This window comes from Ailuropoda melanoleuca, chromosome 15, assembly GCF_002007445.2.
Source record: "Ailuropoda melanoleuca isolate Jingjing chromosome 15, ASM200744v2, whole genome shotgun sequence".
Lineage (NCBI taxonomy): Eukaryota > Metazoa > Chordata > Mammalia > Carnivora > Ursidae > Ailuropoda > Ailuropoda melanoleuca.
In genome coordinates, this window is record NC_048232.1 from 69,761,193 (window position 1) to 69,780,062 (window position 18,870).

The 18,870-nt window shown below is 39.6% G+C and overlaps 1 protein-coding gene across 3 annotated transcripts in view; it reads left to right on the forward strand.

Annotated features, from left to right (window-relative positions):
• Positions 1–3,922: 3,922 nt before the first annotated feature.
• Positions 3,923–18,870, forward strand: part of NR1H4 (nuclear receptor subfamily 1 group H member 4) — a 65,829-nt gene continuing 50,881 nt past the window's right edge. For all 3 annotated transcript variants that reach the window (XM_002928483.4, XM_011236361.3, XM_011236362.3), the window contains exons 1-3: positions 3,923–4,024; positions 4,386–4,667; positions 18,398–18,527. The gene's annotated coding sequence lies outside the window, so the exon portion shown is untranslated. The remainder of the gene's footprint in view (positions 4,025–4,385; positions 4,668–18,397; positions 18,528–18,870) is intronic.

The following is an 18,870-nucleotide window of genomic DNA, read 5'->3' on the forward strand; positions in this document are numbered from 1 at the left end:
AGCAGGCTCATAGCAGAGGAGCCTGATGTGGGGCTCGATCCCATAATGCTGGGACCACGCCCTGAGCCGAAGGCAGAGGCTTAACCGCTGTGCCACCCAGGCGCCCCGGCAAGACTTCATTCTTTTTGATGGCTGGATAATACTGTGACTATTTTATTTTTAAAAGGTTCTGATCATTAAGACTGGCTGTCCAGGTTGAGATGAATGTCCAGCTATGTATTTCACCATCTATAGGACGGCTATCTGTGCAGTGTAGACCCCGTGACTTTAGTGAGTCCCTTAAAAGCGGATTGCAGAGCGATGGGTCAGACTCTCATGGTTTCTAGCTCCCAGAAGATTTCACAACTTACGGGGCCTGCCAGAGCTTCTCTGCTGTTTTTAGACCATGCATTTTCATGTGGTACTTTGTGTTGATATTCACAATAATCCTATGAGGTGGGCATTGTTTTCCATTATTACATTATTTTGGGGGGAGGAAACTAAGACCCAGAAATTGACTTGCTCAAGGTCATACGACAAGACCAGAGTCAGGACTCAAATCCAGGTCCCTGACTCTACTACCCACACTTTGGGCACCGCCCCTCCCATGTTGTCCTAGGCCTGACAAATCTTCTCCAGTTTTGAGAGTGCCACTTCTATAGGGTCGTGGTGCCTAACCAGAGACAAGATGGTACTTACGGCGGTAGTAGAAGGACCCCTGCAGGCAAACTTCTGATAAAACTCAGGGTTGGGACAAAGATTCATTCATAGCCAGGACTGAGCCAGTGGGGAAAGAGACCAACTCAACTAGCCATGCTTTCTTTCCTTCCCTCCCTTCCTATTTTAGGGTCCCCCTTGTGGTCACTGCCCTGAGCAGCTGAATGTCCTGTCTCTGTTCCTTGACTGTGGTGGTCACCCACACCTCCTGCCCCTCGGTTAGGTCACATCTTTGCTATTCTAACATTCAAAATTTACCTGTTCTGCTTCCCATTTGCTTCAGGATCTTTTATTGTCTTGATCTATGATGAACTCATTCATGAGGGTAGGCGGGGGACTTTTCAATTAAAAAAGGGAGGAAATCTCAAGAAGATAAAAAAGCCAAAGCATTAATCTAAAAAGTATGAATTTCTAGGAATAGAGATCTTTTTTTTGGCAGAGTGGCTTTATGCTACACATCTAATAGTATACTAGAGTTGATCACTAACAGTATGTGAATGACTTTCGTCACCTCTCCGATTCAGCAATTAATTAAAATATCCCAGTACTGGTAAGCCTTTCATAAATATGTCGATCTCACTTTGCCTGGCTTACTAGTGGAATAAAGTATAGGGGGAACTATATTAGTTTTGGAGAAAACAAACCTAAGTTTAAAGCTTCGTTGCTTTGACAAGTCACTGATCTCTAGGTATAGGTTTCCTCATTTGTACAATGGAGATAATACTTCCCAGCTTCTAACTTGTAAGAGCTAGATGGAAGAGGCCCTCATGCCCTCAGTGGGGTGCTGAGTTGGCTTGCTCACAAGAGCCATTTGTTAAATATTCAGGAACTTCTGAGTGGGTTGGTAAACATAGCCACATTAAAAAATTAAAGTATATATACTCACATTTTTAAAAAGATTTTATTTATTCATTTATTTGACACACACAGATAGAAAGAGAGAGAACACAAGCAGGCAGAGAGGCAGGCAGAGGGAGAGGGAGAAGCAGGCTCCCTGCTGAGCAGAGAGCCTAAAGCGAGACTCGATCCCAGGACCCTGGGATCATGATCTGAGCCGAAGGCAGACACTTCACTGCTGAGCCACCCAGACGCCCCTAAATACGTTTTTTAAAAAGATGTAATAAATATTCAAAACTCATCACCTCCTAGTTATCTTACTGTATTTTACAATTATCTATGCTCCTGTCGTTATTCATATCTATTGTATCCGTAAGGTGGAAATACTAAGTAATGGTGTACCACCCTATATCTCTTCCCAACCTTGTGTTAAGTAACATCTTGTTGATAGTTTGGTCATGATGAGAATATTTCCACTACAGAAATGAGCAAAAAATCTATGAATCAGGATTTGATTTATTGCTTTGTTGATTGTCTAAGGCAGTTGGGGCCGGCGGACAGAATTGGCCCATGGACATTTTGGTACAGCCTACAAGCTAAGAAGAGATTTTAAATTTTAAAAGGTTGTGAAGTATGACAGAGACCAGATGTGGCTGCAAAACCTACAATATTTATTTTTTGACCCTTGAGAGAAAAGTTTGCGATCTCTGGCCTAGGTGGTGGAGAAAATGTTAATCATAGAGATTAAACTTAGAAGCGTGTCCTGCTTGTAGCTTTGAGTTGTGAGGAATACCTACACAAAAATGAGGAAATGTCTTCCAGTGTCTGAACAAAGAAGCTGCTCGTGTCACTGGTTAATAAATGAATTTCCGACATATGTGTTGGAACTGAAAGAGGGTGCGGTTTAATGAATATAACTTGTGTGAGGGTAGCAGTTCAACAGTATATCACACATGTGACTTCATGACGACAAATGTATGGGGAAAAGCATTCGTGGATCAGAATGCAGTTCCGTTGATCAAATCATGGTTGAAAATCGGCTAGCAATGCAAGAGTTCAGCAAAGCTAAATGAAAGCATTCTGCGAGGGTCAGTTGGCTACGTGGAATTTGCAATACACAAAAACTTTGTGTTTTGTTATTATTTGTGAAACATGTTACACACCTCTAATACCTAAAAAGTCGAAACATGTGAACTTGTGTGTGTGTGTGTGTGTGTGTAAGCCCCTCTCTGAGAGCTGGTTGTTAAACCTTCCCCAGTACACCACTGTCCCTACTTCCCTACCCCTATTTCCTCACACCCCCTCCATGCTCTTAGTTGAAAAACACTGGCCTTCTTTCCTTCGTGAGTTTCTCCAAACTACCTCCTGGCTCAGAGCCTTTGCTGTTGCCTTTTCCTTACTCTGAAATTTTCTCCTCCTCAATACCTTTCACTCCCAATCCCTGAGATCCTTCAGATCTAGTCTAGTGAGGCAGATATGATAGTGTGAAGTGCCCAGGAAAAAACAGCAGTAGCTAATGCTTAAAAAGCATGTCTATGTATCAGATACTCTCTATGTACCAGCACTTTGCACATATTAATTGATTAATCTTTAAAATAATCCTGTGAAATAGGTAGTAATTATACATCCATTTTACAGATCAGGAGACATAGAGATGTTAAGTAAAATCCTAAGGTCTAAGGTCATTTAGCTTATATGTGGCAGAGCTGAGATTTGAACCCAAGTGATAGACTCCTGAGTCTGTGTCCTCACCCGTCACTTTCCACTGCTCTTGCCAATGAAGAAGAATTGGGGTTGGCTTCAGGAAGAGCTTGGCACTTGTGGTGGGCCTGGCAGACCTGAGGATATGAAAGGAAGGTGACTTAGGTAAAAGGGGTAACTTATGCAAAGGCATGGAGCCAGGAGAGCTTGACATAGATCGGTAAGAGGTTAAGATCCCTGAAGAGACAGGATCTAAGAAAATGCTAGAAAGATAGGTTAGGGCTAGATTGTCAGAGGGTGGAAGGAGTTCTAAATGTCAGACCAAAGCATTTTAAATTTATTTTTCAGCAGTGGGAACCCACTGGGGGATTTTGATTAGGACAGCATCTAGCAAGGTGCTTGCTGGGTACATAGTATGCAGATGACTATTTCAATATTAGTTCAATTGATAAAGCAAAGAAATAATAATGGCTGAAATTTATTGGGTGCTTGCTGTAGGTCAGGCACTTTCCAAACATTTTATGCATTTTTAACTATGCATGTAATTCTCACCACAGCCCATGAGATACTCTATCTCCACCTTATGGAGGAGGAAACTAAGACTCAGAGAGGCTATGTGTCTTGCCCAGGGTTGTGCCAAACAAATAGGCATGTGACTGGAGCCCACACTTTATACTGCTATGCAACTTCAAAAACAGAGGGGAAAAAAAGGAAAGAGAAAAGAGATATGAGGCCAATGCTGTTCTTCAGAAACGAGGCTGTGGTAGGCCCAAATTCGCAGAGGAACAGGGTGAGTTGGAAATAAGAGACATTCCAAGGATAGAATCCACATGGATCTGTTATTACTTGCTATGGGAGGCCCAGGAGAGGGAAGGGTCAAGAAGGCTCAGTTGCTAACTTCAGTCCCTGGGAGGTGGTGGAGTTATTAAAAGAAATTGGGGGGAGGGGAGAGGACAGTTCATTTTCAGAGCATGCCTGTGGAAACCTGGGGACTCAGAACCCTACCAAGAAGGCTGGGGAGAAGTACTGTAAAAGGCGAGCTTCAGGGCTCCTCAGCCCGGTCCCATTCCCTACTCTGCGGCTCTGGAAGTTTGTCCTGGGAATCTCGAGGCCCTCCCAAGGTTCCTTTCTATGTTTATATCATTTATCAGGGAAAGGATTGTTAATGACTAATCTGCGTTCATGAGGCACGGAGCCAAGGAAGAGATGTCGCTTAGCCGGAAGGCCGCCTGTGATCATCCACAGCTTTTACTAGAACTCCCTCCTCTTCCTCCTCCACCATCTCCTCCTCACACCACCGTCTCCTGGACTCACCCCAATGCAAACCCAGGTTCTGAGCATTTGTAGCAAAATTGCTGTGATTTGGAGAGGAAGACTGGACTCAGAATTCTCCCAGGACCTTGAAAGTTCACCTCCAACCTGAGACAATCCAAGTGAGTACCTAATTCCTCTGGGACCGGGTGTCTATCTGAAGGCAGCAGAGGGGAAGTTGTCATTTAAAATTTCTCTTTAACATCAAGAAGTTTGGTCAATGAATGAATTCTAAGTTAGTAGAGTCTAATGTAAAAGCCTGAAAACAAGAACGGAAAGAAAAAGAAACTCTAAAAACAAACAAGAGGAAGCAGGAGTTCATGGGTCTAACAGTTGCTTACCTTATTGACAATTTATTTAGGGATATCTTTTAAACATTGTGGTTACCCAAGAGAATCACCGGAGACAGTGAATTTCAGAAATGTCTCTGTTCTGATTCCATAGACAATTTGACCTGAACAGTATGCTCTATTTTGGTGATTTATCAAATCTTGCTATGAATTTGGGAATACTGCCAGTCGCAAATGACTTGGGACCTAGGGACAGGACACCGTTTAAGCCACGCATAACTGAAATAAAAGTTTTTCCTAGAAGCAGAGTAGGTTTAAAAACAGCATTTCCTGAGTTCGGTTGTAAACTTGGTTTCCACTTACCATTTTAATATCAGATTTAATATCAAATGTTAAAAAAAGATGGGAAAATGTTAGGAAGAACTTTGATACTAAAATTGTCCAAGGTCTGAATCTACAGATAAGGCACCACCTTGTCTGCTTACTGCCGTAGTGAATTAGGCAACTAACTAACTCTAAGGTGAGCCTGGATTGTTTCTCCTAACCGAGCTTTTATTTAGAAGGGGGGAGGGGATACACATGACTCACTTTGGATTCTTTCTCTGGGAAACTCACCTGAGTTTTAAAGAAATCTAATGTTGCCAGGGGTGCTGCCTCAGATAGAGGGACGTCAGCAGTATCGACAAGAGAAGGGGAGAAAGATACTGAGGGAGCCATCGCTGGGTTTCTAGCTGTGATTTTATGAAATAATAAACACTTTGATCTTGGAGTCACCCCCTCCTCCAAATGATGGACCTGTGCCATTTGCACCGTGGACTTTTCTGTTTTGCTGAGAATGTTGCAATGTGACTGATGCAACGTGGAGGTGCAGCGACTGTGTGTTCCTCCGGGCTCCTCTGCCCTCTCTCAGAGTCCGAGAGGGAAAGGAATGTACTCTGGTCTTCCCACACCTTCCACACCTCCCAAATCTGGCCAGATTGTGATGGAACACCCAACAGTTGTGAGGCCCTGAGTACTTTGTAAGGAAAGAAATGTGTGTGTCCGTGAGTGTGTAATGGAGGTCGCTGAATTTGAGCGTCTACTAACGTTCCACAGGCTTTCCCTACACTGCCTGTTTCCTTCTCACAATAAGCCTGCTTGGGAGTTTTTTTTATATTCATTCTACAGATGAGCAGAGGCTCAAAGAAGACAACTTTTTTTTTTTTTTTTTTTTTTTTTTTAGTAGACTCTACCCCTCATGTGGGGCTAGGACTTCACAACCCTGAGATCAAGAGTCACATGTTCTGTCTCCTGAGCCAGCCAGGCGCCCTCCAGAGAGGACAAATGACCTATCCACGGTCACACAGTCAGGAAGTAGCAGGTTCTGAACATGAGGGCAGGTCTCTCTGGCTCCAAAGTCCTTTCCTTGCTACCCTGGCATTGCTGGGAGCTGGGCAAACTTGCAGTCTGGGCTAATGGGAGAGCAGGGAGAGCAGCTTGCAAACATTTCAGCCAGCCAGCGTGATGTGTTAAGCCCTCGCCCGGTGGTGAAGAGTCCTAAAGCCTCGTAGGGCATTTTCTAGTGACTGCTCCATGAGCAGGGAAAGTGGAAACTTTCAACACTACTTGCTTTAACCTGGAGATTAGTCTGGGAGCGCGGGTGGGAGACTTCAGTTATGAACATTTTAATGAAAAACTCCATGAACCCACTGTGGGGCTATGATTAGGGATGTCCAAGAAGAGCTCAGCACTGCTGTGGTTCACAGAGTCTGCGGGTTATGAAAGTCAGAATACACATTACCATGCGACTGATTTGAAAAGGCTCACGGTGTCCTTAGGTGGGTGGATGAAGGAAAGCATGGAGGTATGTGTTTTTTTCTTGATAGGGAGAATTTCCCCTTCTTTTGGCTAAAAGTCATTTTCCTCTTTCATCCTAGTAACAGAGATCATGAAGGGGCTAAGAGAAATAAGAACAATTTTCTTCTTCCCAGGTATTTCTTATTGTAGTATTATTTACTGCCAGTGGAACTGTGGTTACAAGGTATCACTATACACGTGTCCTTAGTTACCCAGCTGCATGAGGAGGCAAAAGTTGTCCTTTTATAAAAATATCCATCCCCCTCTCTCTTCTCTCATCCCACTGTGCAATTCCCTAACCCCTGTGCCCTCTACAGGGAGTTATTTTCTCCCTCAGTTTGCCCCTTTCCAATTTTGGTAATAAAGCAGTGTCTGCTATTCTTCCTCTCTCTCCTTTCTGTAAGTTTGTGTCAATACAATGCTAATATAACACAACTTGATTGTGAAGTGAAATACTGCACAGAAAAAGTAATATATTTTTACTTTGTTAGATGTAAGTATTACAACAGAGTTCTGGTGACTAAAATTAGTATGCGTGAGTATAATATAAATTTTTATTAATTTTTATTTTTCAAGATAAAATCCTAATAAAACTTTGAGATTTTACTTCCTGCTCTAAATAGAATCAATGCTGCAGTGAACATCCTGTGCACATGTGCCAAGGTTTATCCAGGGACGATATTTAACAGTTAGAATTGCATTTTATTTTAATACACACTGCTTAAGGGCCCTCCAGAAGGCAGAAAAACTATGCCCCCCCTAGCAGTCTGTGAGAATAGATATTACCATGCAAAAAACTTTTGATAATCTGGTAGGTGGAAATGGTATCTAGCTATATTAATTTACATTTTTCTGATTATTAATTAGTTTCAAATGTTTTGTATGTTTATTGACCACTTTTCCTTTCGGTGAATTTTCCTCTTTATATCCTTTGCCAATTTCTTTCCTGGATTGTTTATCCTTTCTGTTTTTATTTATAGGAGTTATTTATGTATTGTTTGTACTAATTTTTGGCTACTATTTATGTTGTAAATATTTTCTCCCAGTTTGTTTCATATATTTAGCTCTGTTTATGCTGTCTTGATTTCTTTTTGATTTTGATATAGTCAAATTTATTCTTTTCCTATTTATTTCTTGTTCAAGAAATTCTTCTTAACCCCTTCATTCACAAAGGTCATGAATGTGTTTTCCTGTATTTTCTCCCAATAATTTTATAATTTTTAAAATTTTGATCCATCTGACACTCATTTTCAAGAATGATGTATGATAAACATCTTTAATTTTTTTTCCTCCTCAAGGGAATAGTCAATTTTCTGGGCACTATTTCTTTTCTTTTCTTTTCTTTTTTTTTTTTTTTAAAGATTTTATTTATTTATTTGACAGAGATAGAGACAGCCAGCGAGAGAGGGAACACAAGCAGGGGGAGTGGGAGAGGAAGAAGCAGGCTCATAGCAGAGGAGCCTGATGTGGGGCTCGATCCCCTAACGCTGGGATCACGCCCTGAGCCGAAGGCAGACGCTCAGCCGCTGTGCCACCCAGGCGCCCCCTGGGCACTATTTCTTGAATAGGTCATCCTTCCCCCACTAGCTCCTGCTGAATCCACCAGGTACAGCGTAAAGAACAACATATGGCTTCTCAGAACACAGCACACTATTTCCCTTCCTATAGCCATCCCCATGCATGCTCTCTGCCTAGTCTAATGCCTACTCAAGATCAAATTCAAGAGGCAGCCCTCCACCCTCAGGAAGATTTCCTAGTCACATGTATGCTTGACACCCACCGATGAGGCCCATTTAGAGTAGAATCAAAACTCTTTCCCACAGTCAACAAGGCCATCTGAAAGCTCTCTTCTCTCAGGCCTCATCTCCTGTACTGTCCCTTTGCTCCCTCATCTCCAGCCTCATTGGGCTTTTGCTGTTCCTCCTGTATTCCAAGCTCAGGCTCTTAGCACTTGCTGACCACTCAGCCTTTGGTCTTATTTCCCTCTTGCATGGCATACTCCTTATCCTCCACTTCCCAGCTCAAATGTTCACTCTTCAGAGAGCTCTTCCTGGTTCACTCTGTCCCAAATAGTGTCCAATAGCATCACTCTATCCCTTGCCCCCTTTATTTTCTTATTATCACCAGTGGAAATCTTGCTTTTTGTTTATTTGCAAATTATCCATGTCTTGCCCTAGAATGTAAATCTCTGAAGACAGAGGTGATTTTTTTTTTCTGTCTCATCTATCACTCTATTTCCAAGATCTAGATCAAAGCCTAATACATAGTGGGGAATTAATGAATGTTGAATGAATGAATGTCCTTGCTTATGCTCCTAAAGGGACTTGTGCTTACCTCTGTCATAACAACCCCCAGACTATTTTAATTGGGTTTTTCTTGCCAGATGTTTCCACTAAGCTTCTTGAAGGATCGTGGTTTTTTTGGTCTTTGTATGTCTGGTGCCTGACATGGAGTCAATAAATGTATATTGGCTGAATAAATAAGTGAATAAATGAATTCACTTGGCATGACATTGGAAATTAACATTGAGATGCCATTTTTAAAGAGTAAACATATTACTTTAAAGAAAATACTTTCTTTAGATTCCAGTGAGACAATAGCCAACATGCTATATTGTTCATTTGGGGGATTATAATCAACTATCTAATACTATTAGATACCCCAAAACTTAATGGCTTAAAAAGATAATGATTTATCATTTCTTATAATTCTGTGGGTTGGTTAGGTGGTTCTGCTGGTTTTTCCTGGGCTCAATCATGCAACTGATTTCAACTGGAGGATCAACTAGATCTTACTCCCATGACTGGGTGCTTGATGTTGCTGTTGATTGGGATGCTTGGAATGGCTAAGTCTCTTGCCTGGAGTATTTAATTCCTGGTCTCTTTATGGCATGATGGTCTCAGGACATCAATCCAAGAGGGTGAAAACAGAAGCCACAGGTTTCTTGAGGCTTAGCCTCAGAAGTAGAACAATTCTGTTGGTCAAAGCAAGTCATAATAATAACTCATTAAAGGGGTGGGGAAAGAGACTTCCCTGCATAATGGGAAAAATTGCAAAGTCAGCTTTTGGTTCAAGATGGCATTGGTCTCATTAGAACAATTTGTGTAACTCTTTCTGGATTTATTATGAACGTTTTTAGGACTCCCTCTGTACCTGAAAACTTACATCCATAATATTTTGAGACAGACTCCTTTTTACTTTGGACATATCAAGTTATTGTGGAATAATGCTATGGGATAATGCCCCTGACATTCTTAGAAGCCCTTTTACCTGGATGCATATGTCTACTAGGCACCTCCTTAAGTCTTTTGAGCTCTTAGCAAAGGATCTTATAGCCACACTCATGATGTGATATTTACCCTGGGGCTATTTCTTACTTGAGAATCTTCTGCAGATGGAGAGACCAAAAATGCAAAACAGTACTACTTTTCAACTTAGCAGGTCTTGAACCCTTCATATTTACTTTAAATTCTGTTTGCAAAATGAACTGTGTCTTCCTTAATTCATTTCTTTCTTTATGGAGCTTATCACGTGCAGCTAAATACACCAAGTGACACACTCATTATGCTCCTTGGAAATCTCCTTAATCAGGTCCGCAAATTCACTAGGAAACTCTCCATCTTCTGAGTTACCACAGGTGACAGTGTTACCAATTGTTTCATGATTACAAAATATGACCCATCCCCTTTCCAGCTTCCTATAGTAATTTCTTCACTGTTTTTCCAATTTCCAGAGTAGTCTCCTTACTGCTCTTCCAGGCTCTGCCCAATTCCCAATCCCCAAACCATTTGGCCATATTTTAGCTTTTTTTTTTTTTTTTTTTTTAACATCCTCCCTTTTCCAGGTACTGCTTTCTGTATCTGTTATTTTTTACTTTGTAATAACTATGCCAAAGCATAGTAACTTAAAACAGTAATTACTCATAATTAGTTCTCATAATTAATCGTAATTAATTCTCATATTTCTATGAGTCAACTGAGTAGTCCCTCTACTAGTTTTGCATGGACTCATTCATGTGGCTTATTCAGATAGAAGATCAACTAGAATGGAAGGTCCAAGATGGCCTTACTAATAGGTCTGAAGTCTTGGTGTGTGTCAGTCTCAGGGCAAAGCTCCAAGGCCTCTTGTGGCCTAACTCACATGTCTCATAGCATTGCATCCAGCATTCTACTTGTCAAGGAAGTTACCAGACCAGCTCAAATTCAAGGGCTGGGGAATAGACTTCATCTATTGATGGGTAGGGACAAACTCACCTTGCAAAAGGGCGTGTAGAAAGGAAGAACGTGTGCCTGGAAGTCTGCTAGGCACTGGAGATCCAGTGTGAGTTCTTCTGGAGCGATGGTCCAGTGGGGGAGATAGACAGCCAATCACCACAAAAACAAAGATAGAACTAAAACTGTGACAAGAAGAGGTGCCCATTGGTATGAAAACCTCCTGGAGGTTAGTCCTAGTCAAGGTGTTTGAGAAGCTGGGCTGGGACTTGAGCAATAGAAGGATTACTCACTGTCAGGTCCATGGCCCTAGGGGCCTCAACTTTTATATCCAGTTGGAAATAAAGCTCAGCCGCTCTGTAGGCCCCATTGTGTAACCTCCCACACACAGAAACTCAAAGATTTGTAGAGGTCTGGTTGGCTTAAGTATTTTTGGTTCACAATGCCTGAAAGTAATATACTTTTAAATGGAGACTTGAGAAACACAAAAGAAGAAACAAAATAATATAATAGGCAAACCCGGTACAGGCTTAATTAATTTGTGCATAGGAACACATTGACTGCCTTAGGCAGAAGTGACCTTGCAGAACTGCCAATTTGCCCTCACTAGGGATTGGTGAGTGGTTAGTGAGAGTCTCTGTAGGAGAGCTGCATTAGTGAGCATGAATTTAGAGTTAGATGTGGGTTTACATCCTTGTTCTGCTTCTCACTAGCAGTGTGACCTTGAGAAGTTTGCTGAATCACTTTGAACCTCAGTTTTCTCATCTATAAAGTGTGTATGTTAATACCTACTTGGCTTATTACAGATTAAATGAGATAACGTAGCCTGGATGCTGTCACATAGTAAGGACTCATAAAATGGTAGATCTTATTTTAATCTATCTCCCCCAAAATATGTACTAGTTACTGTGATAGTAATAAATAATATCTGATTACTATAGGACACCGCTCTCAGAGTAATGTGGTCGCGTTACTGTGGTTGGTACTGGCCAAACATTGTCTTATACATCTCTTTGGACTTTGGGAAGGATCTATGTACCTTAAATTTGTATTTTTGCCCTGAAAAGAATTACTTCAGTTTGAGTGCTTCTGGGAAGACCAATTTTTTTTTTTTAAGAGTTACTTTCTCTTTTCACTTAAGAACATTCTTCCAGACTTTGGGCTGAAACAAGAGCTTCCACTGGGCATGAAATGACAGCTAGAAAAAGTCTACTTGTTTCCTGCTCTTTAAGAATCATTTACATATTTAACTTTGTCATCAACAACTGGGTTCATCTGAGAAAACTGTGACCAAGGATGGTGTCCTTGGGTGTGAAAAGTTTATAGAGAACCAGCACATGTAACTGGTTTTTATCTTCATCTTCTGAGAACTGAGATGTTTTCTAAATCAGAGTCAAAGCTGTTTAATTGGAACAGGGTCTTTCCAAGGTCTCTATTTGCAAATAGTTTATGTTACATCAGAAAAGCTCCACACACCATGAACTTCCAGTGACACATAGTATCTAAACAAGTAAAATTGATAACCAGAAAGTGGGAGTCTAAGTTACCAGTCATTATGTGTCTTATCACATTAAAAACAAACAGTGTGTACCATTTCTGAAACTATTCCTGGGTCCTTAAGTTAAGACTTAGCTTACAGCATCATACAAATAAACATAAAGTAAAATAAACATTTTGTTCCTGCTTCCACCAATACCCCGGGCTTAAACCTATGAATCACCAGGCTTCTTTCTTTCTGCCCTCCTCCTTTATGCCTACTGTATTCAAGGCTCCTCTTTTCCATCTCTTCAGATACCACCATGCGAATCGCGAGATCCCCTCACTTCAGCCACAAATTTCCGCCTTTCACTGCTTACCCTCCCCGTTCCATCTTCTCACTAGAGTACTCTTGAACATAGATCTCATTGTGCCACTAAACATTTCTAGTAGTGCCTCATTGACCACAGTTAGAGTCCCCAAACATTTTATGAAAAGGAATACTTCCAGGGCGCCTGGGTGGCTCAGTCAGTTAAGTGTCTGCCTTCAGCTCAGGTCATGATCCCAGATCGAGCCTTGTGTAGGTCTCCCTGCTCAGTGCGGAGCTTGCTTCTCCTTCTCTCTTTGCACCTCCCTCCACCCTGCTTATGCTCTCTCTGTCTCTCTGTCAAATAAATAAATAAATAAATAAATAAATAAATAATCTTCATTTTATTATTAAGAGCCTTAAGAATGTGTAAGAAGGACAGAATCCTGTATGAACTTGTGTAACTTTACAGATGAGGAAGATTTTTACATGTATAATTTCATTCAATCTTCTTCATCATGAAATATTTCCCACATGCAAAAAAAATTGAGTAATATCATCAACCTCCCTGTATTTACCCTCCAGCTTAAGAAGGAGAGCATAACAGATGCTATGGAAATGCCCCATGTACCCACCCAGTCCTTCTGCAGCACTATTCAGATTGTGGGTTTAACACTTCCGTATATGTCTCTATAGGTTAGAGCAGGGGTCATAAGCGTTTTCTATAAAGGCCAGTCAGTGAATATTTTAGGCTTTGCAGACCGTGTGGACTGTGTCAAAACTACTTAACTCTGCTATTGTTGGGTGAAGACAGCCATAGGTAGGTAAGCAAAAGGGCGAACTTAGCCTTTGGCAGGCTGGATTTGGCTCATGAATCAGAGTTCACTGACCCGTGTATTACAGTATCAATGGTAATATATAGCATTGTTTGTATATCTTTAAACTTACATTTTATCAATCTGCTTGTATTTTTCTGCAACCTGATTCTTTTATTCAATGTGATGTTTTTAATTTTATCCATATGAATACATACAGTCCTACTTCATTCACTTAGCACTGCATAACACTTATGAATATACTTAGAGCATTTTCATATACTATTTCTTTATTGTATCCATTGTCTTGTTGATGGGCATTTATACCGTTTCCAATTTTTTACTATTGGTAACAATGCAGTGAGCATTTTTGTCCATGTCACCTGTTCAAATGTGTAAAAACTTATATGGTATGGGGACGGGAGTGTTAAGTGAATAGTCCTAGGTCATCCATGAAGCTATGAAAGGTCAGCACAGTTCTCTATCTTAATCTTCTCATGTCTCATCCTCCATGACATTTCTACTAGACCACAGCTGTTGTTTCTGTGTACGTGTAGCACTGCCAGGTGTAATAAGGGGATTCAGAAGAAATATATGATACTTAATCATAAATAATTATGATTCCTGTCTTCTTCGAATTTATAATCTGGTGCTATAGTGGGGAAGATGACAGATGTAGTGAAATCATTAATTACCACCAGAGGAGGAGAAAGATAAACGATGGAGGAGCGTCATGAAGAAGTTGGGGCAGATGTGGAAAAAAATCTAAAGAACTAAGAGCTCTAAGAGCACATTTGAGTAAATGGAGACATACCTTGCCCACGAAAGGCAAAATAACATATTATAAAGATGTAAATCTTCCTACCTAAATATTTAGGTTTGGAACCATCTCAAACTCCTAAAGAAATTTTTTTACTTTTTTTTCCAGAATGTGACACAAGATGTGATGATTTATTACAGAGAATAAAAAGATGAGAATATCTTAGGAAATACTGAAAAAGAATGAATGATAATAGGGAAGGATGATATTGGTACAAGATAGAGCTGTATGATCAGTAGGAAACTAAATTCAGTGTCAATAAAAGGAGCATAAATCAATGGGAAAAAGTATTCAACAAGCAATTCTGACAAAACTCACCTTGTACCATAAACTAAAAATAAAAAAAGAATAAAAATGAGCTTCAAAATATCGAATATGTTTAACTAACTACAATGAAAAAATTTTCGGGTAAAGATAATTAAAAGACAAATAAAAATGTTTGTAGTAAATATTCCAGAATGCTAATACATTCAATATATGAAGAACTCTTCTAAGTCAATAGAAAAGATGAACACTTCTGTAGGAAAAAAAGGACATAAACAGAAAATGGAAAGAAACTATCACTTATAGACAATAAAGATGTAAAAAATTTTTTTCAACTTTACTAGCAATCAAAGAAATGCAATTTAATACAGTAAGATAGGATTTGTCACCTACGAAATTAGAGAAGATTATTGAAAGTAATGCTAATGAAAGTGTGGTGAGAAAGGCACCCTTATCCCACGCTGGTGGGAGTGTAAATTGAAAAAAAATTATAGAATGCAATTCGGCATTCTTTAATGTTTTTTTGCATTGTCTGAATTTTCTGCAATTTTCTTTATTTTAAAGCTAGTTTCATTTAAAAATTTAACAACTTTTCAGGAAAACAGGGCATGAAGGTGGGGAAGTCTGTGTGCAAATTCGATATTTTTCTTCCTTTGTTCTGATTCTAAACTTTGTGTATTAACACACACATGAATTCATCTGAATAGAAATGATGGCTTTCTGTGATCTGGGCTTCGATGACTAACTCTGGAGAATTTTTAGGCTCTCTGGCTACAGTGTCTCAACGTTCAGTATTTAAACAGAACCTCTTGACTGTATTTCTAAGGAGATGTTCTTCTGGTGCATGTACCTAGTCAACGCTGGCTGTGGCTGGTGCCTGACAGTGGTGACTTCCTTTCTCATCTGCATGCTCCCTCATCCACAACGGACTGCTTTCTCTACCTGTGCTCTTTGACACCAAGGGGAATGATCCATGCTATTCATAGAGAAAGCCTAAGGGGCAATGTATAGTTTTGATGAAATGGATACTGATAATAATTATTAATACACTCAAGCCAGAATATTTTCTTATTTAAACATTAAAAATCTTAATAGACTTTTTTTAAATCCAAATTTTTTTGTAGAAAAATATGATATGATGATCAATAATTGACATTCAAGTAATAAAATGTGCTCTATTAAACTTCTGCAGTGAAGTGGAATGAAATGTGAACTCACAGAGGAATAGGAATGATAAAAATTTTTTCCAGATGTTAAAGAACATTTTTTTGGCATTTCTTTGAAGGATGAAGGAGACTATTAAATTGCTGTGGTATTTAAGAGTACATTGGACAGTAATTGAATAGATTAAAGAGTAATGTAACAGCATGTAAAATGTCAATTTTTATAATATGTCAGAAGTAAATTTTTTTGCAACTTTTTAAAATGAAAATCTACAGATATAAACCCAAAAATGTATTGATGGAGTACATTGGTTTTCAAACTTTTTGTAGGAAGTAAATGAACAAAAGTATTCAAAGGCCACTAGTGTAGAGAATACCCATTGCTTATTCTCAACCTACAAAATGACTCTTTATATGGAAGGGAGGATTTGAGGGGGAAAAAAGCCTCCAGAACTAACATATGGAGTCTCCTGGGAGTTAGTCTTCCCTAGTTCTTCCCCCAACAAAGGGGTGAAGAATATTAGAGAAAGGAGGACATAGAAGTAACCCTAATTAAAGAAATAATATATATGGAAACACTTGTCAAATACTTGGGACATGGTAGGCGCTCATTAAATGACAAGCCAAGTAAGGCTAAAGTCATCAATCCTATTAAGGAGCTGCTAATAGGTAAAGACCCTACTATTATGAGATGTATATTAATAGGTTTATACTCCCAAGGCAATCATTATATTTATTCATAGTTTGCCTATAATATTACTTAGTTAATAATAGGGAGCTTGATGAACATGACTAAAGATTAAAAAAGACAAATATGAGAAAAAGCACAGAAGAAAACCCAAAGGAAGAGTCAAAGANCAGCTCAACTCAGGGGACCGGCTGAAAAAGGGGTCCCCTACTCCTCCGCCATCTTAACCTCCTCCCCCAGAACATATCTAACAATTGGATTTAATAATAAGAAAAATTCCTGAATGTACATTGCGGGTTCCTGGAAATTATTATTATGGGAAACTGTGGAATTTCCTATTCCAGAGGGGGAACTCTACTTAGAGTAATAGCTGTCTGAATTTTGGGGAGGCTTTTCAACCCATTTATTATACAATATGCTGACATGTATACACAATTATTATACATAATTAATTGATATATTAATATATACACAGTGAATATATGCCTATATAATTCATGTACACATATTGAACGTTGAATTTCCCTAGTCTGCAACCAGCTTGTGGGTAGGAATGAGGTCTCATTAACAGTAACGACTCAACTTTTACTGGTTTATTCCTCAGGACCTTTAGCTTTCTGTCAAAGTCCAAGCATTTCAGAAGTGCTTAGGGTCTCCTCATGTTTGTTCATGATCAGGTTTGTTCTGGCTGCTGCTTCCATTATTTCTCGTGTCCATGAGTGAGAACGGTGCCCGACCAGTGGTCACGATTCCTCTGCATCTCCATGCGTTATGGTGATACCTAGCATGCTGCTACTATTACACAATTGCCCCAGAAAGGCCGTGGTCCTCTTGGGGTCAAAGTTCCACTGTGATATGTGGCAGAGTTGTGTGAGAGTGAGGGTGGCGCTGAAATGTGTACCATCTCCTACTTGTTGGAAGTATTCTGTTGGAAGTATCTACCTCTACTTTATACATCAATGCTTCTAGATTTCATTTTTATTTATCACCTTCCCTCTCACCTTACGGTGGTAGGAGGGCCTTTTGAATCCAATAGGTATGAGCCAAATGCTGTACTACAGTGAGAATTACACATTTCTCAAATTACTATGGTTTGCTTTAGGGTGAAGGTCATGGTTCTTGGCTCCACCTGATGCTATCACGAATGGGTTTACTCCCAACAGGCCCCTTGGCTTCCCGGAGAATAGATTCTGGTAGGGGCATGCCATTGGTTCACTAGATGGACCCAAATTTGTCTGCATTCCCACAGTGGGCATGGTTTGTATCCTGTAGCAGGAGCTTCTCTCTCTTGCTTCTTCAACCACTCCCTCTCTGGTGTCTTCTCATTAATTCACATGTGCCCTGGTCTTGACCATCTTTAGAAATTGCCCTTCAAACCACATCCTTCATCAGCTATTTCCCTATCTTGACTCCTTTTCACACCCAGACCTCTCTGTTAGAGCATCCTAATCTTAAGCTTCATATGTAATGACAGTCTGTAATCATCTGTGTATACATCTGGTTATTTTTTAGTGCTCTCTTCTTTATTAAGATTGATGTCATCGGTCACGGACATTTCTTTTTCCTTTTACTGTTTTATCTCCAAAGATCCAGCCCAGAGCTTAGTACAGAATAAGTTCTCAATAAATGTTTTTTGAAAGCATGAATAAAGGAATGAATGCAACAGCATAGTTTGATAAACTACATTGCCAGTAGCCCGGTGTATCCGAAACTCACTTCTGCTTGAACTGGAACATTCTGCTGAGTGAAAGAGAAAGAAAGACATAAATAGTAGGGACAGTCTAATGAAATAAATATTTGTCCAACAGAAGCCCTATATTCTCTTCCTGAATAGCAAATATAAATAGTTATTTGTAAACAAAATGATTTCTTGGTAGAGACAGGATAAAAAGGTTTGAAAATCATTCTCGGAAAACAACCTTGGAAAAGAGATTCTGATAACACAACTGTTCATTACTTGACCTTTCAAATTACCTCTTCAGGAAAGTAGGAGACATATTGGAAGGCAGGAGGAAAAGAAGACCTAAAAATTTAACTAAAAGTGGACATTGCTTCTTTGGGCTCTTGGATTCATTCTGGACATTTCCTTAGGATGAAACTTCAGACACTTTGGTGAGATTTACCATTATTTTTCTTTTTACTGTAACTTTTTTTTTTTAGCCCACATAAATATAAGACCATGGTATACCCTGAGAGTGAAAATGCAAGCCCCTGAAATTTTCTCTAAAAAGCAAAAATTAAGATCTTGAGACAACACTTTCTGAATTTTTGATTTGCTGACATAGTGCCTGTTCAAGAAGATTCCAGCAGGAAGTGGTCTTAAATCACTTTTATGTCTTTGTAAATACCTGCTCAACTTTGGAATAAGTTTTAAGATAATAAGTTATTGATTTATCCCATATTTAGTCAATACCTTTCTATTTCTTTCTGGCTTTTTTTCTACTTGTAAAAGAAA